At 43.2% G+C, this 25,541-nt stretch overlaps 1 protein-coding gene and 1 pseudogene across 12 annotated transcripts in view; one reads left to right on the top strand and one right to left on the bottom strand.

Moving 5' to 3' along the window:
- Positions 1 to 25,541, bottom strand: part of DCUN1D3 (defective in cullin neddylation 1 domain containing 3) — a 60,193-nt gene that overhangs the window by 10,763 nt on the left and 23,889 nt on the right. For 2 of the 12 annotated variants that reach the window (XM_005224704.5, XM_059881179.1), the window contains one exon: positions 21,007 to 21,137. The exons of the other annotated variants lie outside the window; for them this stretch is intronic. The gene's annotated coding sequence lies outside the window, so the exon portion shown is untranslated. The remainder of the gene's footprint in view (positions 1 to 21,006; positions 21,138 to 25,541) is intronic. 12 annotated transcript variants of the gene reach the window in all.
- LOC132343850 (mitochondrial import inner membrane translocase subunit TIM44-like) lies at positions 21,134 to 25,400 on the top strand (annotated as a pseudogene).

Raw genomic sequence — 25,541 nt, forward strand, 5'->3', positions numbered from 1 at the left:
GCTGGTACAGAATTTGCCAGCAATGCAGGAGACCCCAGTTCAATTCCTGGGTCAAGAAGATCCACTGGAAAAGGGATAGCCTACCCACTCCAATACTCTTGGGCTTTCCTTGTGGCTCAGCTGGTCAAGAATTCATGCATAATGCAGGAGACCTGGGTTCGCCTGGGTTGGGAAGATCCCCTGCAGAAGGGAAAGGCTGGCCTGGAGAATTCCATGGACTTCTACTGTATAGTCCATGGGGTTGCAAACAAACACCACTGAGCCAACTTTCACTTTCAATTTAACCACTAAGCTAGACTGCTTAACACCTGTATCAGAAACCCCTTCATAGATCACAGCATGGTCTTGGTGAAGGGGCTTTGTAATGCAATGAAGCTATAAGCCATGCTGTGCAGGGCCACCCAAGACAGGCGGGTCATAGTGAAGTGTACTGACAAAATGTCATCCACTGGAGGAGGGAACGGCAAAACACAGGAGTATGCTTGCCATGAAAACCCCATGAGCAATATGCAAAAGCAAAACACATAATACTGGAAGATGAGCACCCCAGGTTGGAAGGTGTCCAATATACTATGGGGGAAGAAGAAAGGGCAATTATTAATACCTCCAGAAAGAATGAACTGGCTGAGCCAAACCGGAAACGACACTCAACTGTGGATGTGTCTGGTGGTATTGCATAGAAACCTGGAATGTTAGGTCCATGAATCAAGGAAATTGGACACGATCAATAGGAGATGGCAGGAGTGAATATCATTTTAGGAATCAGTGAACTAAAGTGGACAGAAATAGGTGAATTTAATTCGGGGAACCATTATATCTACTACTGTGGGCAAGAGTCCCTTAGAAGAAATAAGGTGGCCCTCACAGTCAACAAAACAGTGACCTCGGTTCCTTTCCAAAAAGAAATGGAGTAGCCCTCACAGTCAACAATACAGTGACCTCGGTTTCTTTCCAAGGCAAACCACTCAACATGACTTTGCCTCAACCAGTGATGCTGGAGAAGCTGAAGTTGACTATAAAGATCTACAAGACCTTGTAGAACTAACAGCAAAAACGATGTCCTTTTCGTCATGGGAAATGGAATGCAAAAGTTGGAAATCAAGAGAAACCTGCAGTAGCAAGCAAGTTTGGCCTTGAAGAACAAAATGAAGCAGGGCAAAGGCTAACAGAGTTTTGCCAAGAGAACACACTGGTCACAGCAAACACTCTTTTCCAACAACACAAGAGATGACTCTACACATGGACATCACCAAATGATCACTACTGAAATCAGATTGATTATATTCTTTGCAGCTGAAGATGGAGAAGCTCTATACAGTCAGCAAAAACAAGACTGGGAGCTGACTGTGGCTCAGATCATGACCTCCTTATTGCAAAATTTAATCTTAAATTGAAGAAAGTAAGGAAAACTACTAGACCATTCAGGTATGACCTAAATCAAATCCCTTATGATTATATGGTGAAGGTGATGAATAGGTTCAAGGGATTAGATCTGGCAGAGTGCATAAAGAACTATATATGGAGGTTTATAATAATGTACAGGAGGCAGTGACCAAAACCACCCCAAGGAAAAAGAAATGCAAGAAGGCAAAGAGGTTGTCTGAGGAGCTGAAAAGGGAAAAATATACCCAACTGAATGCAGAGTTCCAGAGAAAAGCAAGGAGAGATAAGAAGCCGTTCTGAAATGAAGTGTAAAGAAATAGAGGAAAACAACAGGATGGGAAAGATTCTCTAAAAAACAGAATTTCTCTTCCAAAAAAATCAGATAGTAGGGGAAACATTTCATCCAAGAATGGGAGTAAGGACGTAATAGAAGATATTAAGAGGTGGAAATACACAGAACTATACAAGAAAGGTCTTAATGACTCAGATAACCACAACGATAGGAGTGTAGTCACTTACCTAGAGCCAGACATCCTGGAATGTGAAGTCAAGTGGACCTTAGGAAGCATTACTAAGAACACAGCTAATGATGCTGCTGCTGCTGCTGCTGCGTCACTTCAGTCGTGTCCGATTCTGTGCAACCCCATAGATGGCAGCCCACCAGGCTCTGCCGTCCCTGGGATTCTCCAGGCAAGAACACTGGAGTGGGTTGCCATTTCCTTCTCCAATGCATGAAAGTGAAAAGTGAAAGTGAAGTCGCTCAGTCATGTCTGACTCTTCGCAACGCCATGGACTGCAGCCTACCAGGCTCCTCCATCCACAGGACAAAGCTTATGGAGGTGATGCAATTCCAGCAGACCTATGCAAAATCCTAAATGATGATGCTGTTAAAGTGCTACAGTCAATATGTCAGCAAATTTGGAAAACTCAGCAGTGTTCACAGGACTGGAAAAGGTCAGTTTTCATTCTAATCCCAAAAAAAGGCAATGCCAAAGAAATTTCAAACTATGGCACAATTGCATTCATTTCACATAGCAAGGTAAGGCTCAAAATTCTCCAAGCTAGGCTTCAGCAGTATGTGAACCGAGAGATTCCAGATGTACAAGCTGGCTTTAGAAAAGGCAGAGGACCCAGAGATCAAATTGTCAACATCTACTGGATCACAGGAAAAGTAAGGGAATTCAAAAAAAAATTTACTTCATTGATTGTGCTAAAGTCATTGACTGTGTGGATCACAACAAACTGGACAATTCTTAAAGAGATGGGAGTACCAGACCACCTTACCTGTCTCCTAACAAACATGCGCAAGTCGAGAAGCAACAGCTAGAACTGGACATGAACAATGAACTGGTTCCATATAGGGAAAGAAGTATGTCAAGGCTGTATACTGTCACGCTGCTTATTTAACTTATATGCAGAGTACATCATGCAAAATGCCAAAGTGAATGAATCACAAGCTGGAATCAAGATTTGTGGGAGAAATACCAACAACCTCAGATATGCAGATGATACCACCCTAATGGCAGAAAGTGAAAAGAAACTAAAGAGCTTCTTGATGAGGGTGAAAGAAGAGTGAAAAGGTTGGCTTAAAACTCAACATTCAAAAAACTAAGATCATGGCATCTAGTCACACCATTACATGGCAAATAGATGGGGAAAAAATGGAAACTGACAGATTTTATTTTAGTGGGCTCCAAAATCACTGTGGACAGTGACTGCAGCCATGAATTAAAAGACACTTGCTTCTTGGTTGGAAAGCTATGACAAACCTAGACAACATATTAAAAAGCAGAAACATCATTCTGCTGACAAGATCCATACAGTCAAAGTTATAGTTTTCTAGTAGTCATGTACAGATATGAGAACTGGACCATAAAGAAGGCTGAGTGCCAAAGAATTCATGCTTTTGAACTGTGCTGAAGAAGACTCTTAAGAATCCCCTGGACTGCAAGGAGGTCAAGCTAGTCAACCTAAAGGAAACCAACCCTGAATATTCATTGGATGGACTGAGGCTTAAGCTCCAATACATTGGCCACCTGATACAAAAGAGCTGAGTCACTGGAAAAGACCCTGCTGCTGGGATAGATTGAGAAGAGGAGGAAAAAGGGGCGGCAGAGGATGAGATGGTTAGACAGCATCACTGACTCAATGCACATAGATTTGAGCAAACTGTGGGAGACAGGGAAGGACAGAGGAGCCGGTCCATGGGATTGCAAAGAGTCGGACATGACTTAGGGACTAAACAACAACAACAACTGGAAAAAGAACAGCATATGGTCTGTGCCCAGAGCTAAGAATGCTGTCCTAGCCACTGCTCTCTCCCCAGCAAGCCATACCACCGTGAAGCAGGCAGGCAAGATGCCCTCAGGCTCAGCCTCACCAGAGGCTGGGGACTAGAATCCAGAGTCCTTAAACCTGTGATGTTTCAGGACCCCATCATGGCTAAAAGCTCTAGCTCTTTAAGTCCAACTCTGCTATCGGCTGTTTGACCCTGATCAAAAACCTGAATTTCATCAACCTGAAAAGCGGTACCTACTTCATAGAGCAGTTGTAAGGATTCAGTCAGGATACACTGATAAAGAGTACCTGGCACTATGACTTCCACAGAGGAAAGCTTTTATTAAAAGCCAAGTAGTATCTGCTTACCCTGATGGAAATCCCAGCTTGTTCCATGTGAACAATGGGTCTAGGCTTGCTTCCCCACGCCCAGACAGGACAGGATGCCTATGCTTGAGTCAGGCACATGCTAATGCTAATGCTAAGTCACTTCAGTCGTGTCCGACTCTGTGTGACCCCACAGACGGCAGCTCACCAGGCTCCCCCGTCCCTGGGATTCTCCAGGCAAGAACACTGGAGTGGGTTGCCATTTCCTTCTCCAATGCAGGAAACTGAAAAGTGAAAGTGAAGTCGCTTAGTCGTGTCCGACTTTTAGCGACCCCATGGACTGCAGCCTACCAGGCTCCTCCGTCCATGGGATTTTCCACGCAAGAGTACTGGAGTGGGGTGCCATTTCCTTCTCCATCATGCACACGAGTATCGCTCAAAAACAGTTTCTTGAACTACAGAACTAACCCTGCTCAAATGCACCACCAATCAGAAATACACAGGGGGTCAGATTCTCCATAGGATAAGACTTGTGAATAATCGTGAATAAAATCAAGCTGGCTATTTGCTGTGCCCTCTGGATATCTGAATTGCTGCTCACTTTCTGTCCCTAACTGCAGAACAATTATATCAAAGAAATTCTTGCACTGTTAAGAAAGTTCTAGGACCCACAACAGATTTTCCCACCTAGGGAACTGACAAAGGGACTGAGAACCCCCAAAGAATTTGACTTTGGAGACCAGTGGGATTTGATTACAGTACTTTAACAGGAATGGGGAGACTCTTGGAGGGCACAAACAAAAACTTGTGTACATTAAGAGCCAGGAGAAAAGAGTCTCCTGTGAAGGCATGGGTCAAGTTTGCCCTCAGTCAACTGGGAGGGAACAGCCCCACCCGTCAACAGAAAACTGGATTAAAGATTTACTTAGCATGGTCCCGCCCATCAGAATAAGACCCAGATTCCCCCATAGTCAGTCTTTCCCATGAGGAACCTTCTATAAGCCTCTTATCCTTATTTATCAGAGGGCAGACAGAATGAAAACCACAATCACAGAAAACTAACCAAACTGATCACCTGGACCACAGCCATCTCTAAACTCAATGAAACTATGAGCTATGCCGTGTAGAGCCACCCAAGATGGATGGGTCATGGTGGAGAGTTTTAACAAAACGTGGTCCACTGGAGAAGCGCATGGCAAACTACTTCATTATTCTTGCCTTGAGAACCCCATGAAAAGGCAGAAAGATGGACACTGAAAGATGAACTCCCCAGGTCAGTAGGTGCCCAATATGCTACTGGAGAAGAGTGGAGAAGTAACTCCAGAAAGAATGAAAAGACGAAGCCAAAGTGAAAACAGTATCCAGCTGTGGATGTGACTGGTGATAGAAGTCAAGTCCAATGCTGTAAAGAACAGTAATGCATAGGAACCTGGAATGTTAGGTCCATGAATCAAGGTAAATTGGAAGTGGTCAAACAGGAGATGGCAAGGGTTTGAACATCGACATTTCAGTAATCAGTGAATTAAAATGGACAGGAATGGGCAAATTTAATTCAAATGACCATTATATCTACTACTGTGGGCAAAAATCCCTTAGAAGAAATGGAGTAGCCCTCACAGTCAACAAGAGAGTCCGAAAGGCAGTACTTGGGTCCAATCTCAAAAACAGAATGACCTCGGTTCGTTTCCAAGGCAAACCATTCAATATCATAGTAATCCAAGTCTATTCCCCAACCACTAATGCCGAAGAAGCTAAAGTTAAACAGTTCTATGATGACTTACAAGAACTTCTAGAACTAACACCAGAAAAAGATGTCCTTTTCATCATAGGAGACTGGAATGAAAAAGTAGGAAGTCAGGATTTCCCTGGAGAAAGAAGCAAGTTTGGTCTTGGAGTACAAAACGAACCAGGGCAAAGGCTGATAAGAGTTTTGCCAGGAGAATGCATTGTTCTTAGCAAACACTTTCTTCCAACAACACAAGAGGTGACTCTACTCATTGACCATATGGTCAATACCAAAATCAGACTGATTATATTCTTTGCAGGCGAAGATGGAGAGCACTATACACTGAGCAAAAACAAGACCGGGAGCTGACTGTGGCTTAGATCATGAACTCCTTATTGCCAAATTCAGACTGAAATTGAAGAAAGTGGGGAAAACCACTAGACCATTCAGTTCAGTTCAATCGCTCAGTCATGTCTGACTCTTTGCGACCCCATGAATCGCAGCACGCCAGGCCTCCCTGTCCATCACCAACTCCCGGAGTTCACTCAGACTCAGGTCCATCAAATCAGTGATGCCATCTAACCATCTCATCCTCTGTCATCCCCTTCTCCTCCTGCCCCCAAACCGTCCCAGCATCAGAGTCTTTTCCAATGAGTCAACTCTTCACATGAGGTGGCCAAAGTATTGGGAGTTTCAGCTTTAGTATCATTCCTTCCAAAGAAATCCCAGGGTTGATCTCCTTCAGAATGGACTGTTTGGATCTCCTTGCAGTCCAAGGGACTCTCATGAGTCTTCTCCAACACCACAGTTCAAAAGCATCAATTCTTCGGCGCTCAGCTTTCTTCACAGTCCAACTCTCACATCCATACATGACCACAGGAAAAACCATAGCCTTGACTAGACAGACCTTTGTTAGCAAAGTAATGTCTCTGCTTTTGAATATGCTATCTAGGTTGGTCATAATTTTTCTTCCAAGGAGCAAGCGTCTTTTAATTTCATGGCTGCAATCACCATCTGCAGTGATTTTGGAACCCAAAAAAATAAAGTCTGACATTGTTTACCCATCTATTTCCCATGAAGTGATGGGACCAGATGCCATGATCTTCGTTTTCTGAATGTTGAGCTTTAAGCCAACTTTTTCACTCTCCTCTTTCACTTTCATCAAGAGGCTCTTTAGTTCCTCTTCACTTTCTGCCATAAGGGTGGTGTCATCTGCATATCTGAGGTTACTGATATTTCTCCAGGCAATCTTGATTCCAGCTTGTGCTTTATCTAGCCCAGCGTTTCTCACGATGTACTCTGCATATAAGTTAAATAAGCAGGGTGACAATATACAGCCTTGACGTACTCCATTTCCTATTTGGAACGAGGCTGTTGTTCCATGTCCAGTTCTAACTGTTGCTTCCTGACCTGCATACACATTTCTCAAGAGGCAGGTCAGGTGGTCTGGCATGCCTATCTCTTTCAGAATTTTCCAGTTTATTGTGATCCACACAGTCAAAGGCTTTGGCATAGTCAATAAAGCAGAAATAGATGTTTTTCTGGAACTCTCTTCCTTTTTCCATGATCCAGCGGATGTTGGCAATTTGGTACCTGGTTCCTCTGCCTTTTCTAAAACCAGCTTGAACATCTGGAAGTTCACAGTTCACATATTGCTGAAGCCTTGCTTGCAGAATTTTGAGCATTACTTTACTAGCATGTGACATGAGTGCAATTGTGCAGTAGTTTGAGCATTCTTTGGCATTGCCTTTCTTTGGGATTGGAATGGAAACTGACCTTTTCCAGTCCTGTGGTCACTGCTGAGTTTTCCAAATTTGCTGGCATATTGAGTACAGCACTTTCACAGCATCAGCTTTCAGGATTTGAAATAGCTCAACTGGAATTCCATCACCTCCACTAGCTTTGTTCATAGTGATGCTTTCTCAGGCACACTTGACTTCACATTCCAGGATGTCTGGCTCTAGATGAGTGATAACACCATCGTGATTATCTGGGTCATGAAGATCTTTTTTGTATAGTTCTTCTGTGTATTCTTGCCACCTCTTCTTAATATCTTCTGCTTCTGTTAGGTCCATACCATTTCGTGTCCTGTATCGAGCCCATCTTTGCATGAAATGTTCCCTTGGTATCTCTAATTTTCTTGAAGAGATCTCTAGTCTTTCCCATTTTGTTGTTTTCCTCTATGTCTTTGCATTGATCACTGAGGAAGGCTTTCTTATCTCTTCTTGCTATTCTCTGTAACTCTCTATTCAGATGCTTATATCTTTCCTTTTCTCCTTTGCTTTTTCACTTCTCTTCACAGCTATTTGTAAGGTCTCCCCAGACAGCCATTTTGCTTTTTTGCATTTCTTTTCCATGGGGATGGTCTTGATCCCTGTCTCCTGTACAATGTCACCAACCTCCGTCCATAGTTCATCAGGCACTTTATCTATCAGATCTAGGCCCTTAAATCTATTTCTCACTTCCACTGTATAATCATAAGGGATTTGATTTAGGTCATACCTGAATGGTCTAGTGGTTTTCCCTACTTTCTTCAATTTCAGTCTGAATTTGGCAATAAGGAGTTCATGATCTGAGCCACAGTCAGCTCCTGGTCTTGTTTTTGTTGACTGTATAGAGCTTCTCAATCTTTGGCTGCAAAGAATATAATCATTCTGATTTCGGTGTTGACGAGCTGGTCATGTCCATGTGTAGAGTTTTCTCTTGTGTTGTTGGAAGAGTGTGTTTGCTATGACCAGTGCATTTTCTTGGCAAAACTCTATTAGTCTTTGCCCTGCTTCATTCCGTATTCCAAGGCCAAATCTGCCTGTTACTCCAGGTGCTTCTTGACTTCCTACTTTTGCATTCCAGCCCCCTATAATGAAAAGGACATCTTTTTGGGGTGTTAGTTCTAAAAGGTCTTCTAGGTCTTCATAGAACCGTTCAACTCCAGCTTCTTCAGCGTTATTGGTTGTGGCATAGACTTGGATTACTGTGATATTAAATGGTTTGCCTTGGAAACGAAAAAAGATTATTCTGTCGTTTTTGAGATTGCATCCAAGGACTGCATTTTGAACTCTTTTGTTGACCATGATGGCTACTCCATTTCTTCTGAGGGATTCCTGCCCGCAGTAGTAGATATAATGGTCATCTGAGTTAAATTCACCCATTCCAGTCCATTTTAGTTCGCTGATTTCTAGAATGTCGATGTTCACTCTTGCCATCTCTTGTTTGACCACTTCCAATTTGCCTTGATTCATGGACTTGACATTCCAGGTTCCTATGCAATATTGCTCTTTACAGCATTGGACCTTGCTTCTATCACCAGTCACATCCATAACTGGGTATTGTTTTTGTTTTGGCTCCATCCCTTCATTCTTTCTGGAGCTATTTCTCCACTGATCTTCAGTAGCATATTGGGCACCTACCGACCTGGGGAGTTCCTCTTTCAGTGCCCTATCATTTTGCCTTTTCATACTGTTCATGGGGTTCTCAAGGCAAGAAAACGGAAGTGGTTTGCCATTCCCTTCTCCAGTGGACCACATTCTGACAGACCATTCAGGTATGACCTAAATCAAATCCCTTATCAAATACAGTGGAAGTGAGAAATAGATTTAAGGCACTAGATCTGATAAGAGTGCCTGATGAACTATGGACGGAGGTTCGTGACATATTACAGGAGACAGGAATCAAGATCATCCCCAAGAAAAAGAAATGTAAAAAGGCAAAATGGCTGTCTGAGGAGGCCTTACAAATAGCTGAGAAAAGAAGAGAAGTGAAAGGCAAAGGAGAAAAGGAAAGAGATACCCATCTGAATACAGAGTTCCAAAGAATAGCAAGGAGAGATAAGAAAGCCTTCCTCAGTGATCAATGCAAACAAATAAAGGAAAACAATAAAATGGGAAAGACTAGAAATCTCTTCAAGAAAATTAGAGATACCAAGGGAACATTTCATGCAAAGATGGGCACAATAAAGGACAGAATAGTATGGACCTAACAGAGGCAGAAGATACTAAAAAAAAAAAAAGTGGCAAGAATACACAGAAGAACTATACAAAAAAGATCTTAATGACCCAGATAACCACGATGATGTGATCACTCACCTAGAGCCAGACATCCTGGAATGTGAAGTCAAGTGAGCCTTAGGAAGCATCACTATGAACAAAGCGAGTGGAGGTGATGGAGTTGCAGCTGAGCTATTTCAAGTCCTAAAAGATGATGCTGTCAAAGTGCTGCACTCAATATGCCAGCACATTTGGAAAACTCAGCAGTGGCCACAGAACTAGAAAAGGTCAGTTTTCATTCCAGTCCCAAAGAATGTTCAAACTACTGCACAATTGTACTCATCTAACACACCAGCAAAGTAATACTCAAAATTCTCTAAGCTAGGCTTCAACAGTATGTGAACTGTGAAGTTCCAGATGTTCAACCTGGATTTAGAAAATGCAGAGGAACCAGACATCAAATTGCCAATGTCCGTTGGGTCATCAAAAAAGCAAGAGAGTTCCAGAAAAACATCTACTTGTGCTTTATTGACTACACCAAACCCTTTGACTGTGTGCATCACAACAACCTGTGGAAAATTCTGAAAGAGATGGGAATACCAGACCACCTTACTTGCCTCCTGAGAAATCTGTATGCAGGTCAGGAAGCAACAGTTAGAACTGGACATGGAACAACAGACTGGTTCCAAATTGGGAAAGGAGTACATCAATGCTGTATATTGTCATCCTGCTCATTTAACTTATATGCAGAGAACGTCATGAGAAATGCAGGGCTGGAAGAAGCACAAGCTGGAATCAAGATTGCCAGGAGAAATATCAATAACCTCAGATATGCAGATGACATCACCCTTATGGCATAAAGTGAAGAGGAACTGAAGATCCTCTTGATGAAAGTGAAAGAAGAGAGTGAAAAAGCTCGTTTAAAACTCAATATTCAAAAAACTAAGATCATGGCATCTGGTCCCATCACTTCATGGGAAATAGATGGGGAAACAATGGAAATAGTGACAGACTTTATTTTCTTGGGTTCCAAAAGTCACTGTGGATGGTGACTGCAGCCATGAAATTAAAAGACACTTGATCCTTGGAAGGAAAGCTATGATCAACCTAGACAGCATATTAAAAAGCACAGACATTACTTTGTCAACAAACGTCTGTCTAGTCAAAGCTATGGTTTCTCCAGTAGTCACGTATGAATGTGAGAGGTGGACCATAAAGAAAGCTGAGTGCCGAAGAACTGATGCTTTTGAACAGTGGTGTTGGGAGAAGACTCTTGAGAGTCCCTTGGACTACAAGAAGATCAAACCGGTCAATCCTAAAGGAAATCATTCCTGAATATTCATTGGAAGGAGTAATGCTCAAGCTGAAGCTCCAGTACTTTGGCCACCTTATGCAAAGAACTGACTTACTGGAAAAGACCTTTTTGTTGGGAAAGATTGAAGGCAGGAGGAGAAGGGGACAACAGAGGATGAGATGGTTGGATGAAGTCATTGATTAGATGGACATGAATTTGAGCAAGATCTGGCAGTCGGTGAGGGACAGAGAAGCCTGGCATGCTGCAGTCCATGGGGTCACAAAAAGTCAAGTGCTCTTGAGTGACTGAAATGAAGTAAATTCTTTCCCTAATCTGGGGCAATCTTCCAGTCAGTTCCAAACTTCACTCCCTTTCCACTAGGTTCCAGGTGTGTAGATCTGGAGAAAACCAGGATTTCTAACTTGGTACTGATTTACACTCATTTAATGGAACTACCTTCCCAGTGGTCCTCCTGCTATCCCTCTGAAATGGATAGCCTCAGCACAATCTGGGCTCCCCAGAACCAAATTTCATTACTAACAGAATATCATCATTAATTAATCCCACTTTTCATTGTCAGTACATTGTAAGAGCTACACTGAAGTGTAACTCTAGGAAGTAATTACTGCCATTTCATAGGAAAATAAATTTAAGTACACAGAGGTCAAGCAGCTATCTAGAAAAGGAGAAACTGGAGCAGAGTAATTAACAGGATGAGCTCCACAAGCAGAGGAACCTGTATCTGAATCATGGCGATCCACCAAGTTTGTGACCATCAGCATATAACTTTAAAATGGGACAGCTGTACCTCATGGACTGGTGGATAGAGGAAATGAGATATCCCATGTAAAATGCTCTGCCCTAATACCGGGCTCATAAAAAGTATTCGGTAAGTGTTAGCCTTTATTGTAATTGTTATTATCAGAAAGTTGGTGAGAGGATCAAGCTCCTCTTTTCCTAGAAAAGTGCTCTTGTCAGCAGCCAGGCCAGGTCTCCTGGGGCAGTTCAGGAATGCTGATGCCCCAAATGCCTACAGTAGCTCTCCTGTTCTTGCAGTAAGTGACTCTGGTCTCCTGTTTCAGCTAAAGTGGCATACACGAGTGAAATGGAGTGACAGACAAGAAGGGGTGGGAAGAAAGGAAAGGCACGAAGAAGAATAAAGGGAGAAAAAAAGCTACAAACCAGGAAACGTATTTCTAGGCATAGCTTTGGGGGGTTACTTGAAAGATCAAAGCCAGTAACTGCTTAGTTTATGTTGGACCAAGATAAGCCTCCAGCTTTTCTCCTCCAATCTCAGCTCTAACTGCTTCTGCCTTTCTCTCTCCCTCCTTCTCTGCATCAGCTTCCAGCCTCCCTCCTCTCCTGTAGCAGACCCAGCTGCTATTCCTGGGGATGGGCTTGGTTGCTTGCTTGGCCCCAGGTCTGGAGCTGGCACTGCTGGGCTAAGGGCAGTCCCAGAGATCATGGTCCCAGTGAATGCTCTGGCTCCAGACAGCCAGAGAAGGGAGATCAGGAAAGTGTTTCTAATTCTTGCTATGCTAAGTCACTTCAGTAGTGTCCGACTCTGTGCGACCCCATAGACGTTAGCCCACCAGGCTCCCCTGTCCCTGGAATTCTCCAGGCAAGAACACTGGAGTGAGCGGCCATTTCCTTCTCCAATGCATGAAAGTGAAAAGTGAAAGTGAAGTTGCTCAGTCGTGTCTGACTCTTAGCGACCCCATGGATTGCAGCCTAACAGGCTCCTCCATCCATGGGATTTTCTAAGCAAGAGTACTGGAGTGGGGTGCCATTGCCTTCTCCGTTCTAATTCTTAGGCAGCTCCATGAAGTGACAATCAGGCAAGTCCTTATTTTCTAGGACTTACAGTCTGCCTTTGAAACAGAATCACCCCTTATGGACAGAAAGACCATGAAGGGCTAAATCACACAAAGACGAATGGAGACAGGAAAGGAGAGAGGAGTATGAACCAGTGTTATGGAAAGGAAGGTGGAGGGACTGATGAAGATGAATTGGTATTTGTTATATGCTTCATATACATCATCATCTTCAAACTTCACAACAACCTACGATGTCAGGGGTCTTACAGATTAGGAACCTGAGGTTTCTTAACCACTAAGCAATGGGACTAGGAAATAAAATCAGTTTGTCAGCCTCCAAAATCTACTCAGTTTCACAGAGATGATGAGTCTTGTTCTGGTCCTTCGGTGACTGGGAGCATAAAGTGGAAAGGAAAGAGGCAAACGGTCAATCTGGTTGGTCCAGGTTGAGAGAGGATTTTAAAATGTTTATTAATAGCAATAATCTTTTAAGTCCATTGCATGTAATGAGGAGACTGACATGAATTATCACTTTTAACCAACTATAACTCTATGAGCAAGAAAATATAATCTTCACTTTACAGGGGGATAAACTGAACAAAGTTTAAGGGATTTGGCCTGAGGTCACACAGCCAATCTATAAAGGTAAGGGATTCAAAGCCAGGAGTCTGATTCTAAATTCATCATATTACATCACTGGTCTCACTACTTAATGTTCTTCGCTATGCTGTTCCAGGTGGCACAGTGGTAAAGAATCTGCCTGCCAATGCAGCAGACACAAGACACAGGTTCAGTACCTGGGTCGAGAAGATCCCCTGGAGTAAGAAATGGCAATCCACTCGAGTATGCTTGCCTGGAAAATTTCATGAACAGAAGAGACTGGCAGGCTACAGTTCATGGTCGCAAAGAGTCAGACACAACTGAGCAACTGAACATACACACTGCTGCTGCTAAGTCGCTTCACTCGTGTCCGACTCTGTGTGACCCCTTAGATGGCAGCCCACCAGGCTCCGCCATCCCTGGGATTCTCCAGGCAAGAACACTGGAGTGGGTTGCCATTTCCTTCTCCAATGCATGAAAGTGAAAGGTGAAAGTGAAGTCGCTCAGTCGGGTCCTACTCTTAGCGACCCCATGGACTGCAGCCTACCAGGCTCCTCCATCCATGGGATTTTCCAAGCAAGAGTACTGGAGTGGGGTGCCATTGCCTTCTCCAGAGCATACACACATGCCAGGATATACTCTTCCCCTAAGGAGACGATGATGGCCCAAGAAGAAAAAATACATTATCAATACGTGATTGTATTCCAGAGGTACTGAGTCAGTAGGATCAGAGTAAAGTCTCAGGAAGCCTTCAGTTATGGTCTGGGATATCCCTAAGTGATGTATGCCCTTGAACAAGTCTCTTAACCTCTCTGAGTTTCCATGTTCCCAACATTAAAATCCTTTGAAGTCTAACATTCTGGGACAACCTTTATTTTTTGACATGCAAAGAGGCTGAAGTTCTAAATTTGCAAGCCTTCTGAGGACAGGGCTTTCGCCTCCTCAGTGAACAGCTTTCATACTTCTTGCCCAAGCCTACTAGAACCAAAGGAAAATGGGAAAGTCAGTCTATTCCAATCTGAACAAGAGGTGAAAGGTGACACTGTTTTTGCACCCTTCCCTCTCTTAATCATCTTAGTGTGATCTCTGCAGGCTAAGACAAAGGCCCTGACATATAACATATGGGCTTCCCAGGTGGCATTAGTGGTAAAGAAACCGCCTGCCAATGCAGGAGATGCAAGAGACATGGGTTCAACCCCTGAGTGTGGAAGATCCCCTAGAATAGGAAATGGCACCCCACTCCAGCATTCTTGTCTGGAAAATTCCATGGGTAGAGGAGCCTGGCAAGCTAGTCTAAGGGGTCACAAAGAGTCAAACACAAGACTAAGAATAAGCACAGGTGATACGGAAAATAGAGCAAGCTGGCTCATTGTTGTACCTGGTTGGGAGCTTAAAAAAAAATGAGGAGGCAAATGCTGGTACCAAAAGCCAATGTCAGCAAGGCACCTGAGGTCTACTCTGATGACTTCTTTGAAAGAAGGAAATGATCCAGTCCACCTCTCCCATTTGTTCCCACCTAGAGTCTATGGCAACCCACTCCAGTACTCTTGCCTGGAAAATCCCATGGACAGAGGAGCCTGGTGGGCTGCAGTCCATGGGGTCATGAAGAGTCTGATGCTTACTGAGCGGCTTCACTTTCACTTTTCACTTTCACGCATTGGAGAAGGAAATGGCAACCCACTCCAGTGTTCTTGCCTGGAGAATCCCAAGGACGGGGGAGCCTGGTGGGCTGCTGTCTCTGGTGTCGCACAGAGTCCGATACGAGTGAAGCAACTTAGCACCAGCACCAGAGTCTATTCAGAAGCAAGACGCCACTAGCAAACGTTAGTGCTTTTACATATTACAGCAGTAAGAAACCCATCTTTCCAACTTTCATCCAAACCATTTGTATAGCTAATTGGGCACATGTTTTTACTTCTTACCATATATGCCAGACACCCAGCTGCCAGGGGCTGAAGCAGCTATAGTGGCAAAAGCCATGCCCCTGAGGAGTCTCAAAGCAAGACCACAAGAGTCTCTTGATGCCAACTGGCAGATGTAGATGCTGAATGACCTGAGAAACAGTCGGGAAATGGGTAGTATCCATTTCTAAACTACCTCTTAGAAAGTAAACTTGCAAAAATAACAAACAAGGAGGAAAGACTGGAGGGAGTACTTTAAAATCCAAGGTCTTCTGCTTTCTGTCATTTGGAACTTACAAGATCACCTTTGGAGATTAGGTTTTACCTAGAGCTACTTGGGAGAAAAAGCTGTTCCCTCTGCCAAAGCAAATGAGGCGTGTCTGCTATTTTCATGCTTTTAAGACTTTTTGTCCTAAAATGTACTGCAAGCAGCAAGCTAAGACAGCAGTTCCAGTTAGGGATGGGTAGGAACACATGACTTTCTAAATCCACCAATCTCAAAACTACAAAAAGAAGAGGAGGATGGGGGAAAACAGGGAGGAAGGAAGGGAAGATAAATTTTTTTAAAAAGAAAATAAACCAATTGGTTATATTTCTGTAAAATAATCTTAGGTCACAGGACTAAGACCAGTTAGCTTTGTACAAAATAATTTCTCCTTCTTTTTGAAGGATTCTTATGTTCCTTACCTTGCATACTTCAAATATATTGAGAATATATATGCAACTGAGGTCTGAGGACTGAGGCCACTGTGGGCTGGCCAGAACAAATACTACTTGCCAAATTCAACAAAGTCAATACATACATATTATAAAGTTCCCAAATACCAAAGAATCAAGCATTTTTGGTCTCTGGGTTCCAGAGCTGCTACATATTTAATCCCACATGACTCAAAATAACCAAAAAAGAGCTGAATTATTTTAGTGACCCACACTTGGAATATTTTTGCTGTCACTATTGATCTGGACAAGTCTGACTGTACACTCATGTGCAAAGTGGACATCATAAGGGGCATCAGATTTCTAAGCTGGTTACTCTCTGTGTTTCTGCACCAGCTTTTTCATTAGCTAAATTTACTGTTTACAAACAGAGGGCCGTCTTGGGTTTATGTTCCATCAGTTCAGTTCAGTCGCTCAGTAGTGGCCCCATGGACTTTGTGGCCCCATGGACTACAGCACTCCAGACATCCCTGTCCATCACCGACACCCGGAGCTTACTCAAACTCATGTCCATCGAGTCAGTGATGCCATACAACCATCGCATCCTTTGTCATTTTCTTCTCCTCCCACCTTCAATCTTTCCCGGCATCAGGGTCTTTTCTAATGAGTCAGTTCTTCACATCAGGTGGCCAAAGTATTGGAGTTTCAGCTTCAGCATCAGTCCTTCCAATGAATATTCGGGACTGACTTCCTTTAGGATAGACAGGTTGGATCTCCTTGCAGTCCAAGAGACTCTCAAGAGTCTTCTCCAACACCACAGTTCAAAAGCATCAATTCTTCAGCTTTCCTTACAGTACAACTCTCACATCCATACACAACTACTGGAAAAACTGTAGCTTTGACTAGACAGACCTTTGTTGACAAAGTAATGTTTGTCTTTTTAATATGCTGTCTAGGTTGATCATAGCTTTCCTTCCAAGGAGCAAGCATCTTTTAATTTCATGGCTGCAGTTACCATCTGCAGTGATTTTGGAGCTCAAAGAAATAAAGTCTGTCACTGTTTCCATTGTTTCCCCATCTATTTGCCATGAAATGATGGGACCGGATGCCATGATCTTAGTGTTCTGAATGTTGAGCTTTAAGCCAACTTTTTCACTCTCCTCTTTCACTTTCATCAGAGGCTCTTAGTTCTTTTTCGCTTTCTGCCATAAGGGTGGTGTCATCTGCATATCTGAGGTTATTGAAATTTCTCCTGGCAGTCTTGATTCCAGCTTGTGCTTCATCCAGCCCCGCATTTCACATGATGTACTCTGCATATAAGTTAATAAGCAGGGTGAAAATATGTAGCCTTGACATACTCCTTTCCCAATTTGGAACCAGCCTGTTGTTCCATGTCCAGTTCTAACTGTTGCTTCTTGACCTGATGTTGCTCCATGGTACCATGATAAAAATAGCCTGACCGCTATACTCTTTAACTCTGGTTTTAGCTTGCAGCTCATCCTCAGAATACAGGCCTCATTAGGTCAAACTGAAAGTAAAACCACTGGTTAGGCACCAACTGCCTGCTTCCAATTAGCATATGGTATGAGCTATCCCAGACATCTACCAGATTATTTACATTTACTAGATAATCATTCCTCAAACACCCAATCACCACATCAACTGTTCACTTTTCAGTCACCTATAGAATTCAGTAGTTACTGACGAAAAATAGTTAACTGGAGTTGAGATATGGTCTTTATATCTAAGAAAGGCAAGAAAGGAAACTATGAAACGAGTCAAAAGATGAGAAAGGAATCCAATATAAAGATGATAAATGACTGCATGCAACTATCTTCTTAGAGGGGCACCTGAATGACCACACATGTACAGATGTAGTTTCTAAAGCCACATTTCTTCTAAACAGCTCTCATGTTCATCACATGGTAACAAATGTGATGTCTGCTAACATTTAAATGTTTGCTAATTCTTAAAAAAAAAAATCCAAATTCATTAAGGCCACATTTATCATTTTGCCCCAGAGATCCATGATGGAAGCTGATTGCTAAAGCTTAGTAGATAAGAAAAGGAAGAGGGACAGAAAAAAGATCTGTATAATAAAAGAATATCTTTTTTCAATTACATCAGTAAGCTGGTTAGAGAAGTAAGACCACTAAGGCTTTATTTCCCACTGCAAAATTCAAAACCATTACACAGTTATTCTGTAAAGTTTAGAAAATATGGAGTACCATAAAGAGAAAAAGTCCCCTAGTACCCCACCATCTGCCGCTTCCCAGGTGGCTCAGTGGTAAAGAATCCTCCTGCCAATGTAAGAGATTCTGGTTCGACCCATCTTGGGAAGATCTCCTGGAAAAAGAAATGGCAACCCACTCCAGTATTCTTGCCTGGGAAATCCCATGGACAGAGAAGCCTGGGAGGCTACAGTTCATGGGGGTCCCAAAAGAGTTGAACACAACTTACCGACACAATCCCTTCACCTAAATTAGTATTTTGGAATATATCCTTTCAGTGGTCTATATAAGCATATAGGTGGCACACATAAATAAATAAATGCATGTTAACAGTACACATATCCAACCTTTAAACAAAACTGAGTCATAATGTACATTCTATTTTGCAAACTGTTTTGAAAACACTTTTTCATATAAATCTTCCCTCATCAAATGCTTTAAAAGAGCTGAAAATTAATGGCCGTACTACCAAGACTGTGGCAGTATTACCACTGACACACCAGCTATTTCACATAACCCATAAACTATTTATTGCCTATGACTTCAATCTGTCAAACAAAAATTTGGTGCTACACTACAGAAGGGTTGCAGAAAGGTTGACTCTCTGTTAAAACATATTTAATTGCCAGATATGTCTTTCATTGACAGTTTGACAGTTTAAACTCTAATGGTGGGACATTGAGTTTGCTTCCAACAGTTCACTATTATAAACAATATTGGGATAATAAACAGAATATGCAGCTAAAATTCAGCTCCTGAGAATAAACTCCCAGAAGTGGAACAACAGATCAAAGACTATGCAAAAACATATTATAAGTGTATGTGTGTGTGTATGAAAAGTGAAAGTATTAGTCACTCAGTATCTGCCTCTTTGCAACCCCATGGACTACAGCCCAAGTGCCTCTGTCCACGGAGTTCTCCAGGCAAGAATACTGGAGTGGGTTGCCATGCCCTTCTCCAGGGGATCTTCCTGACCCAGGGATTGAACCTGGTTCTCTGGTACTGTAGAAAGGGTCTTTATCAGCTGAGTCACCACATAAAATCAATCTGAATTCAAAAAAAGTAGTGTCAGCTTATACAATGGGACTGTACTAGGAGTGTGTATTTCTCCCAACATCACCTGGTAATATGTCAACTAATTCAATTTCTTAAAAAAAAAAACAAAACCCAACTCCTTACTTTTAAAAAGTACTTTTAGACATTATATTTTAGGAAAAATATCAAACTGCCAGAGGAGGATGGAAAACATGAGAGACCATTTACTTCATTATAAATTGCATCAAAAGATTGACAAATCCAACAATTTTAGCTCCAAGGATTTCAAGACAGTACTGTTAAATGATGGGGGTGGCGTGCAGAGCAGGGGACAGAAAGAGATTAATCATGTTTCAATAGTATCTAAATTCCAGATTTATTCTTTCAAAAGAAAATGAACCTTTCCCCATGTCCCATACACACACAAAAAAGATAAAGACCATCTAATGAATAACAGTCTAAAGATAGTAATAGATCTAATGAATAATAGTCCCCTTATCATACGTTGAAACTCCAAAACTTTGGCCACCTCATGCAAAGAGTTGACTCACTGGAAAAGACCCTAATGCTGGGAAGGATTGGGGGCAGGAGGAGAAGGGGACGACAGAGGATGAGATGGCTGGATGGCATCACAGACTTGATGGACATGGGTTTGGGTGGACTCCGGGAGTTGGTGATGGACAGGGAGACCTGGGGTGCTGCAATTCACAGGGTCGCCAAGAGTCAGACACAACTGAGCGACTGAACTGAACTGAACAGAACTATCCTAAGTTTAGCATTGGGGGTAGAAGGGCCTGACCTATATATTCAGGTTCAACCCATGCAGTTGAACCTGAGTGAATCACATGTCCAGGGAGCAAGAATTTCATTCAAATGGAACTATGGTGTACTTAAAATGGTTAATAGTCTGGATTCAGACCACAGACTTAATATATGGCCTTTTAGCTTCAGACTGGATCAAAGGCTTGCAGCAGAGACTCATCTGCTCCCCCAGCATCCAGGTTCTTCATCAGTTGGTCACTCATTTTCTTCACTAGAAAGATCCAACTCCCTCACTCTTAGTCATTCATGTTGGGTAAGTTCACATAATGAACTATGTGACTCAAGCCCACCAAAGTCTCCATATGCCCTTGGCTTTCAACAACTGGGTCAGGAATATGCAGGAGACCTAAGTCAGACAAAGTGAATCTTAGCACTAAAAGCAAGGAAGGTTGGAGCTGCTTTGGTCTTCTTATCAGGAAGAAAGAGCACCAAAGAAAATAATAATGCCTATCCAAGGGTCACTGTGAGGGTTAAACTATCTCTTCTTATCAGATGGGTCTCAATTTAAATGTGTGTAAGACAGAAGAATAAAACCAGTGCCAAGAGACAAAATCAGTTTTTTAAAGGCATTATTTGAGTACAGAATCCAACTGTACCTAAAGTCAGATCAAAGCCTGAACCTCACAGTTGTATGAGCCAGTTAATTCTCCTTTAGCATAAGCCAGATGTCAGTTTTCCTGTCACAACAGAAACAGTCCCGACCAAGACCAACTATGTCACTCAGATCTACTTACAGAGCAAAGAAACAGAAGACCTGATACCATGGTCAGAGACCAACTTAGCAGGCCACAGTTTCAACCAAATATATCAAGAGACTTCTTAGCTGAACACTAGGACCAATGATCCCAAACTTGAGCAAATTGTAAAATCTCATGACAACTGGGTGGACCATGAGGATGCTATTTGAAAGATGATATGACTAAGAGAAAAAGAATCTTTCTTGTAATTCTTACCATCTTAAGCATCCTTCAAACAAAAGTACCACAGAGCACTTTCAGCTGCTTTATCCTACTGTGTATGCTTGTGTCATCTTCACGTTTCCAAGGAAGAACCTCCTCCCAGCACTCAGACACCACGTGAATGACTGCAAAGTAAAAACTCCTGTAAGTCTTCCCCTATGCAATAATATGATCAATCTTCTGACTAACATAGGCTACTGGATCTAAACCACATCCTATGAAACTGAAAGACCAGACCTGACCAGAACTTTGCTACTCTCTTGGTTTCAATTACTATTACGGAAACAATTTCTCTTTGGTGTCAAGTACTAAAAAGTCTATTTAGAAAGTATTCAGGTTTTGAAGACAGTGATAGGAAATGCTCACGTTAGTGTGTCTTTATTGGAAATATATTCCCTGTAGGTTGAAACCTGAGGCCCCAGTGTTTGGACCTTTTTTTCCTTTTTTTTTGGTCAAGTTACTTATTTCACAAATGTGCACTCATATGGCATGAGACCAAAGGGTACATTAATGAGGGGAAAGATAAGCAGATAATTAAATTAAAAATATAGGGGACTGGAATGCAAAAGCAGGAAGTCAAGAGATCCCTGGAGTAACAGGCAAGTTTGTTCTTGGAGTACAAAATGAAGCAGGGCAAAGGCTAACAGAGTTTTGCTAGAGAAGGCACCAGTCATGGCAAACACCCTCTTCCAACAACACAAGAGACAATTTTACACATGGACATCACCAGATGGTCAATATCGAAATCAGATTGATTATATTTTTTGCAGCCAAAGATGGAGAAGCTCTATACACTCAGCAAAAACAAGACCAGGAGCTGACTGTGGCTCAGATCAAGAACTCCTTACTGCCAAATTCAGACTTGAAGAAAGTAGGGAAAACCACTAGGCCATTCAGGTATGACCTAAATCAAATCCCTTATGATTATACAGTGGAAGTGACAAATATATTCAAGGGATTAGATCTGATAGACATACTGCCCATAGAACTATGGACAGAAAGGTTTGTGACACTGTTCAGGAGGCAGTGATCAAGACCATCCCCTAGAAGAAATGCAAAAAGGCAAAATGGTTGTCTGAAGAGGCCTTACAAATAGCTGAGAAAAGAAGAGAAGAGAAAGGCAAAGGAGAAAAGTGAACAATGCAAAGAAATAGAGGAAAGCAACAGGATGGGAAAGACTAGAGATCTCTTCAAGAAAACCAGAGATACCAAGGGAACGTTTCATGCAAAAATGGACACAATAAAGGACAGAAATGGTATGGCCCTAACAGAAGCAGAAGATATTAAGAAGCGGTGGCAAGAATACACAGAAGAACTGTACAGAAAAGATCTTCATGACCCAGATAACCATGCTAATGTGATCACTAACCTAGAGCCAGACATCCTCGAGTGCGAAGTCAAGGGGGCCTTAGAAAGCATCACTATGAACAAAGTGAGTGGAGGTGATGGAATTCCAGTTGAGCTATTTCAAATCCTAAAAGATGATGCTGTGAAAGTGCTGCACTCAATATGCAAGCAAATTTGGGAAACTCAATCGTGACTACAGGACTGTAAAAGATCAGTATTCATTCCAATTCCAAAGAAGTACAATGCCAAAGAATGTTCACACTACTGCATGACTGCATTCATTCCATATGCTAGTAAGGTAATGCTCAAAATTCTCCAAGTGAGGCTTCAGCAGTACATGAACCAAGAATTTCCAGATGTACAAGTTGGATTTAGAAAAGGCAGAGGACCCAGAGATCGAATTTTCAAAATCTGTTGAATCATGGAAAAAGCAAGAGAATTCCAGAAAAAACATCTAATTCTGCTTCACTGACTATGCTGAAGTCCTTGACTATGGATCACAACAAACTATGGAAAATTCTTCAAGAGATGGGAATAACAGACCACCTTACCTACTTCCTGAGAAACCTGTATGCAGTCCAAGAATGGACTGGTTCCAAATTGGGAAAGGAGTACATCAAAGTTGCATATTGTCACCAGGCTTATTTAACATATATGCAGAGTACATCATGAGATGTACTTGTGCTGGATGAAGCACAAGCTGGAATCAAGATTGCCAGGATAAGTATCAATAACCCCAGGTATGTAGATGACACTACCCTTATGGCAGAAAGCCAAGACAAACTGAAGAGCCTCTGATGAAAGTGAAAGAGGAGAGTGAAAAAGCTAGCTTAAAACCCAAAATTCAAAAAACTAAGATCTGGCGTCTTGCCCCATCACTTCATGGCAAATAGATGGGGAAACAACAAAAACAGTGACAGACTTTATTTTCTTGGGCTCCAAAATCACTGAGAAAGGTGACTGCAGCCATAAAATTAAAAGACACTTGCTCCTTGGAAGAAAAGCTATGACAAACCTAGACAGCATACTAAAAACCACAGACATTACTTGGCTGACAAAGGTCTGTCTAGTCAAAGCTGTGGTTTTTCCAGTTGCCATGTACGGATGTGAGAGTTGGATAAAAGGCTGAGTGCCAAAGAATTAATGCTTTTGAACTGTAGTGATGGAGCTTCTTGAGAGTCCCTTGGACTACAAGGAGATCAAATCAGTCAATTCTAAAGGAAATCAGTCCTGAATATTCGTTGGAAGGAGTAATGCTGAAGCTGAAGCTCCAATACTTTGGCCACCAGATGAGAAGAGCCGACTCACTAGAAAAGACCCTGATGTTGGGAAAGACTGAAGGCAGGAGGAGAAGGGGATGACAGAGGAGGAGATGGTTGGGTGGCAACACCAACTCAATGGACATGAGTTGGAGCAAGCTCCGTGAGATGGTGAAGGACAGGCAAGTGTGGCATGCTGTAGACCATGGGGTCGCAAAGAGTTGAATAGACTGAGCAATTGAACTGAATGATCATTTTCAATGCTTTCTATTAAAACTCTGCCCTAGCACACAGGATCTTCCACCATGGCAGCGGCAGCACTGTGGGCAGGCTGGTGCTGCTACCCACAGAGATATTTTGGCAGCAGAGTCCATCTCCTGTCCAGCCACAATCTAGGGGCACTACCCCATGGTACCCACCAGCTGCCCAGCCGAGGGGAGAGCTAACTCTGTCCAAATCCTATTCCTCTGGAAACAGAAAAGGGTTTCTCTCTGGTTTGCTCAATAAAATCAAAGAGGAATTAGCCAAAAACAAAGAAATGAAAGAAAGTATAAAAAGTTCCAAAACAAGGCCAAGAACCTGGAAGAGTCAGATGTGTTTCAGGAAGCCAGGAGGAAAGACAAAACCACTGAACTGAAAACCCAGCGGACGAGCGAGGTGATCAGGAAGAAGCTAGGGGAGATCATGGGCATTGTCAAGGAGAGTCTTGACGAAGTCAGTAAAAGTGACCTTGGCAGAAATATCAAGAAGAGTGTGGAAACAGCAGCCAAGACCGCCAAGCAGTCTACCAAATTGGTGTCCAAAGGTGGGGAGAAGCTCGGCTGGACCACTGCCTTCAAAGCCCTCTCCCAGGACGTGGAGTCTGTCAAGGAGATCGACGAGAGCATCCTGGGACAGACCGGGCCCTACCGGTGGCCTGAGCGGCCCTGGAAAAGGAAGGAGTTCGACGGAGAGAAATTCAAGGAAGAGAAAATGTTTGAGGGCAACGAGGAGGCGCTGCGGGTCGTGCTACACAAGGACTCCAAGTGTTACCAGCAGTAGAAGGACTTCAGGGACAAAAATGTGGTGTTCAATCGGTTCTTCAAGATGAAAATGAAATATGACGAGAGTGACGACGCCTTCATCCGGGCGTCCAGTGTACTGACAGACAAGATCACAGGCTTGCTGGGAGGCCTGTTCTCGAAGATGGAGATGTCAGAGGTGCTCAGAGATCCTGCGTGTAGACCCCACCATCAATAAGGACTGCTTCCTGTAGCAGGGCAAGAACAACATCATCCCCAACGTTCTGGAAGCCATGATTTCCCAGGAGCTTGACATCCTCAAAGACTGGTGCTATGAAGCTATCTACAGCCAACTGGCCAACCTGATCCAGCAGGCCAAGGGTCTGGCCCTCCAGTTGCACTCCTGTATCGTGGACACTGACAACATTGATATGGCCATGGGCACGATGATGGAGCAGGGGCCTGTGCTGATCATCCCCTTCCAGGCCCAGATGGTGATGCTGATCAAGAACTCCAAAGGCAAGGTGGTCGAGGGCGACCTGGAGACGGTACTGCAAATGCTGTACGTGTGGACGCTCTGCCAAGACAAGGACAAGCTAAACCCCTATGTGGACGGGCAGCTCCTGGACATTTCCACCTCCAGCATAAAGCAGGTCCTCTGAGCACGGTGGCCATGCCTGGGCCCTCCGGGACTGCCGCTCACTGAGGACACGTGGGGGACTGGCGTCTACCTGCAGCAGCAAGACTTCTGTCAGCTCTGCCCTCACTCTGCCAGGCCGGCTGCAACACCAGATGGATGGGGTGGGAGGGTAGGGGGCTGCATCAGCCCCTGACCCAGTGGCAGGTTGCTGGCCAGAAGGCTCCAGACCAGGCACTCCTTCCCAGGACCGAGCAGTGGGGCCTGGGCCCACTGGCCACATCA

Source organism: Bos taurus, chromosome 25, assembly GCF_002263795.3.
Source record: "Bos taurus isolate L1 Dominette 01449 registration number 42190680 breed Hereford chromosome 25, ARS-UCD2.0, whole genome shotgun sequence".
In the NCBI taxonomy this organism is placed as follows: Eukaryota; Metazoa; Chordata; class Mammalia; order Artiodactyla; family Bovidae; genus Bos; species Bos taurus.